A 5,795-nucleotide genomic window follows, 5' to 3' on the forward strand; every position below is an offset into this window, starting at 1 on the left:
CGCCTGTAGTTCCGGCTACTTGGAAGGCTGAGGCGGAAGGATCGCCAGAGCCCAGCAGGTCGAGGCTGCGGGGGCCGGGAGCGGCCACTGCACTCCAATTTGGGCAACAGAGTGAGACTCCAACTCAAAAAATAAATAAATAAACTGACAGATGTCCAACAGTATGTCCAGCTCGGATTTGCACATGGCACTGCAAAACCACCGCCCGTCAGGTCAAGGGCAACATGTTGGCTGCTGTGCGACCTTGCAGAGCACACACGAGCAGTCCCCGGACGCGGGGGAGCCCCGGCGACGGTGCCCTCCGAGAGAGCCCCTGCCGACCGGAGGCACCTTCCATTTTCACCAGAAGATGTCCACTGTGATTTCTCATGGGGTCCATCTGCAAACTAGACAATCCACAAACTAGATCATCTGCCCCCACACGTTGGAGAGCTGATTATAACAGTAAAAACACTTCACTTCCCTCTGGGCCTCCGTTTCTACGTGTGCGATACGGTAATGTGAGTGCTCGTCAAACCCGGGCTGCTGTGAACAGACTCAAGGCTGTGGGGCGTGAGGCCACAGCCCCAGTCTCACCTCCACGTCGAGTGAAGCATGACGGGGGACTTGGAAAGTCTGAGCAGGGATGCCCAAACACAGTGGCGCCGGAAGGTTCGGTGTGTCTTCCCCAAGGAATCCTGCATTCCTGCGGCAATGAATGACATCCCAGTTATGCCGTGGGTGTGCCCTCTCAGCCCACAGAATGGACAAAGTGCATCTACTGTAGCCAGGTTTACTTATGTACAAGTTAAGGGCCAGGCTCAGAGGCTCACACCTGGGACCCCACCACTGAACTGGGAGGACAGCTTGAGCCCAGGAGTTTGAGACCGGCCTAGGTAACACAGCGAGACCCCGTCTGCAAAAATATCAAAAGTCAGCTAGGTGTGCTGGTGCACACCTGTAGTCCCAGTTACTCGGGAGGCTGAGGCAGGAGGATGGACTGCCCTGAGCCCAGGAGGTCGAGGCTGCGGGAAGCCATGGTCATGCCCCTGCACTCCAGCCTGGGCAACAGAGCAAGACCCTGACTCAAACAAAAAACAAACAAACACGTGTGCTGTCCAGGAAGTACAGGGAAATGTTAGAGAGACCCTTCCGTGTTGCCCTGGGGATGCGGTCCAGGAGGGAACAGATCCGGCCGATTCCGAAAGGCCACCGAGTCCCGCAGCTCAGCCGGGCCAGGGCGGGGGACGGGCACAGACACAGCAAGGCGCCTCGGGAACACAAGCTAAGAAAGCGGGCCTGACCCCCAGCCAGGGGAGGATAACAAGGACCGGCCCCCGCCAAGCACCCACGCGTGCCAGGGCCCCGTCAGGGCTTCTTGATTCGCTCGCTTCCCCCTGGCCGCAGCCCTGCGATGTGGGGTCCTCCGCGTCCCCCCGTGGAGACGCACAGATGGAGGCCCCACAAGCTTTAGACGCCAGCCCAGTGTCCCAGATCTGGCAGAGGACAGACAGCAGTCTGGCTCCAGCCCTCAGGCTGTGGCTAACCCGTGGGTGCGTGCCCAGGAGTCCAAGATCCCAAAGAAGAACTGTTGAAGCACCTCCCACGTGCCAGGCCTTGTTTCAGGCATGAACCAAGACAGACGCGGTTGCTCCTCCCGGGAGCTGGCATTCCCGTATGAGAGACAGGCGGCACAAAAGTCACAAAGAGCATTGTCTCAACAGCGGCACGGGTCACAGAAACCAAACAGAGCAGGCACGACGCGTGCATGGAGGAGGCCACAGCCAGAAAAGGCCTCTCCAGGGGTGTGGCTTCCGAGTGGAGACCAGAAGGATGAGGAGAGATCTGGCGCTCCAAGGCTGAAGGGAGGGCTTGCCAGGAAGAGGGAACAGCCTGGGCAAAGGCCCTGAGGCAAGTGCTCTCGAGGAACAGGAATAAGCGCGATGTCAGGAGCACGAGGGAGGACTGGAGATGAAGGTGGAGTGGGTGAATAGGGTCACAGGCGCCTGCAACCACGGCCATCCTTGTCCCTGGCAGAGCGAGTCTCGGGCTGGCGGCCACCGCAGCCTTTCCGATGACTGACTTCCAAATCACGTTTCTCCGCTTGCCTCGTATACCTGGACGGCACAGACACCCCTCACCAGAGAAAATGCTGCGATTCCAATCTCCTCCTCGACAGCCCTGAAGGCAGAGCTCCGAGGGATGACGCGGTGGGCTCAGGGCCACGTGGGCAGAAAGGGCCAGAGCGCACATGGGAAGCTCTGAGGTCGGGGCACCTGGCTCCCGCCCTGACATTTGGTCTCCTGTGCAGCAGACACTGATTGCGCACAGAATGCATTAGAGACACGTCGGAAGCAGAGGAAAAGAGACACAGCTAACCGTTCCAGGTGAATAGCATTCCCCCAGATCCCACCTGTGAATGTGAGCTTATCTGGAACTAGGGTCTTTGCAGATGCGATCAAGTTGAGACGCGCTCATGCTGGATTAGGTATGGGAGGGCCTTAAGCCCAGTGACCGGCGTCTTCATTAAAAGAGGGCATTTGGGGCACACAAGAACGCCAGGTGAAAATGGAGGCAGAGACGGGAGTCTCCAAGGACACCAGGGATTCCAGCAGGCACCAGGAGAAAGGCAAGAGACAGGTTCTCCCTCAGAGCTTCCAGAAGGAATCAACCCTGCTGAAACCTTGACTTCTGGCTTCTTGAACTGGGAAAGGACACGTGAGTGTTGTTTTACGCCACCCAGTCTGTCATAACTTGTCCTGGCAGTTCTAGGAAATTAACACACTGATAAAAAAAGAAAACAATAGAAAAGATACTTTCTTGGCCAGGCATGGTGATTCACGCCTGTAATCCCAGCACTTTGGGAGGCCAAGGCAGGAAGATCACTTGAGCCCTCGATAGAGTTCAAGACTAGCCTGGGCAAAATAAGGAGAACTCATCTCAAAAAAATAAAATGGCTACTTTCTCGAGTCACCCCCAGACCCTGTTTGGAAATAAGAGTTCATGTCTGAAAGTCATGGTTCCTCACTGGCTGTGAGTAGGCAGTGGGAGAGACCAGCAATGAATCAGTTTGTGGCCTCACAGGAAGCCGGGCTTTCCTGTCAACAAAGCACAAAACGAAACACTGCTGACCTCAGGTCAGAGGACCATCCACCTGGCCACAGTCACAAGACTCAGATGGAGAGAATATTTTCATAGTAGGAAGAAAAAAGTAGGAGATCCCACCAAACTGTCTGCATCTGACCCCAAGACACCCTCTCTGCTCGGGACGAGAGGGCTCCTGAGAAAACATGCAGGCCTCACAAATCTCCGCTCCAGTAATGGGCCTAATGTTTCCCCACTCACCCACTGGACACTGAAAGCAGAAGTTCTTAAGCATTTGGCAACCCCAGGGCCTTTGAGTATCTGGTACGGGCTCTGTATGCATTAATTCTCTCCCCCCCCACCAAAAAAAATTCCAAAAATTGGGAGGAAATTTCAGGGCATTTTGAACTCCTAAAGCTCATTTATTGATGACCAGACATCGGTTTTTCAACCAGGCACTGCGCTACATGCCAGGAATACCAGGAGGGAAGAACAGACAAGCACTTTTCTCCCTGACGTCCAGAGCTAGAAGGGAGGAGTATGAGTTTTCTGTGGCTGCTGTAACAGATGACCACAAACTCGATGGCTTAAATCGACAGCTCTGGAGGCTCCAAGTCTGACACCGAGGTGTTGGCAGGGCTGGAACCAGCAACACCTCGATTCTGGAGGCTGTGGGAGAAGGCGCCATGCCCCTCCTGGTTTCCGACGGTTGCCAGCAGGCCTTGGAGTCCTTGGCTTGTGGACACATCTCTCCAAGCTCTGTCTGCTTCTTCATGTTCCCTTCTCTGTGTGTCCCCACCAATTGGATTTAGGGCCCATCCACAAGTTATTATGATGAGTCAGGGTCTCCCTCTGTTGCTCCGGCTGGAGTGCAGTGGCATGGCCACAGTTCACCATAGCCCCAACCTCCTGGGCTCAAGCGATCCTCCCGCCTCAGCCTTCCAAGTAGCTAGGACTACAGAGCGCGCCACCACAGCCCGCTAACTTTTTAATTTTTTTGTAGAGATGAGGTCTCACTATGTTGCCCAGTCTGGCCTTAAACTCCTAGGCTCAAGCAATCTTCCTGCCTCAGCCTCCCAAAGTGCCGGGATGACAGGTGTGAGCCACTGCGCCAGCCGAGATCTTTAACAATCCTATTTATGAAGACCCTACTTCCAAATACGATCACACTCTGAGCTTCTGGGTGTGGCTTCAGGGAGGATGCTGTTCAACCCGGCATAGGTGGTCAGAGGACTAAACAGCCACCATGGAAAGCAGCGAAGACTAGAGACTTACACAGTGAGTAGAAACCGACTCAGCAGGGGAAGCAGAGAATACACCGGGCAGAACTCGCCCCAAAGATGAGGCCCCATGGAGGCGGCAGAAGCTGATGGAGAAGGAACAGAGGACAGCCAGTGGGTCGGACTTCCTGAGGAGTCTGGTTTATGCCCCCAAGGGTCGGAGGCAGAGGGGTGTTCTTGAAAGTTCACCTGGACAAGGTGAGGAGGATGGGCCGGAAGGGTGACACCCGATGAGGGTCCCCTCCCCCGAAGTGTCCCTGCCTCTGGGGGCGAGGTGCCGTGCTTGAGGGCGCAAGGGGCTGAGGCTCTGTGGAGAGGCCTCCGTGTGATCCTAGCGCGCTCGCTGGAGTGATCTCAGAGCCCGTTCGCGCCAGAAAACCCGGAACCATTCTCCACCTAGGTGGGTCAGGGAGCTGGGCATCTGAACGGTTGTTGGCCTGCCACACACACACCCTCGCCCCCTCTGCAGGAGATCGGAGTTAGAATGTCTTCAGTGTACGTCTGTCTCCCATAAATAAGCCCATGTGCCTCACAGGCTCTTAGCTGCGCTGCAGGGGACATCCTATCCCTAGAATCCCTGGGGGGTTCCATGTCCCCCCGTCTGTGCTCCTGTACATCTGATGCAGACTCCTGCGCTCATTAATGTTTTGAGTCAAGGTCTCACTGTCGCCCGGGCTGGAGGGCAGTGGTGTAATCATAGCTCACCACAGCCTCGATCTCCTGGGCTCAGGTGACCCTTCCACCTCAGCCTCCCAAGACTACAGGTGTGTGCCACCATTCCTGGTTAGCTTTCTTCTTTTCTTTCTTTTTTGTTTTTTTGAGTTGGAGTCTCACTCCGTTGCCCAGACTGGAGTGCAGTGGCCCCTCCCACCACCGCAGCCTCGCCTGCTGGGCTCAGCGATCCTTCCGCCTCAGCCTTCCAAGTAGCTGGAACTACAGGCGTGTGTTATCACGCCCGGCTGATTTTTTGATTTATTGTAGAGACGAGGTCTCGCCAAGTTGCCCAGGCGGGTCTCGAACCCACAGGCTCAGGCAATCCACTCACCTCAGCCTCCCAAAGAGCTGGGATTACAGGCTGAGCCACCGAGCCCGGCAACTTTTTAATTTTCTTGTAGAGATGAGGTCTTGCTACATTGCCCAGGCTGGTCTCCAATTCCTGGGCTCAAGCAATCCTCCTGCCTTGACCTCCCAATTGCTAGGATTATAGGCATGAGCCATCGCACCTGACCCTCATGTACTGTTTGATTGTAATTCTTACTTTCTTTTTAGCCTGTCTCTTCTGCCAATGAGTAACTTGAGGGCAAACATCTTTATCTTGGCCAGGTGTGGTGGCTCCTGTAATCCTAGTGCTATGGGAGGCCAAGGTGGCCGATTGCCTGAGGCCACAAGGATCACCTGGGGTCAGGAGTTCAAGACCAGCCTGGGCAACACAGAGAGACCCCCCCCCCAATC

General features: G+C 55.5%; 1 protein-coding gene across 1 annotated transcript in view; it reads right to left on the bottom strand.

The window, feature by feature from the left end:
• The window catches only part of ARSG (arylsulfatase G), a 90,357-nt gene that overhangs the window by 83,662 nt on the left and 900 nt on the right, over nt 1-5,795 (bottom strand). The window lies entirely within an intron of this gene.

Source organism: Carlito syrichta, unplaced genomic scaffold (genome assembly GCF_000164805.1).
Source record: "Carlito syrichta isolate Samal-C Ts95f unplaced genomic scaffold, Tarsius_syrichta-2.0.1 Scaffold130827, whole genome shotgun sequence".
Classification (NCBI taxonomy): Eukaryota; Metazoa; Chordata; class Mammalia; order Primates; family Tarsiidae; genus Carlito; species Carlito syrichta.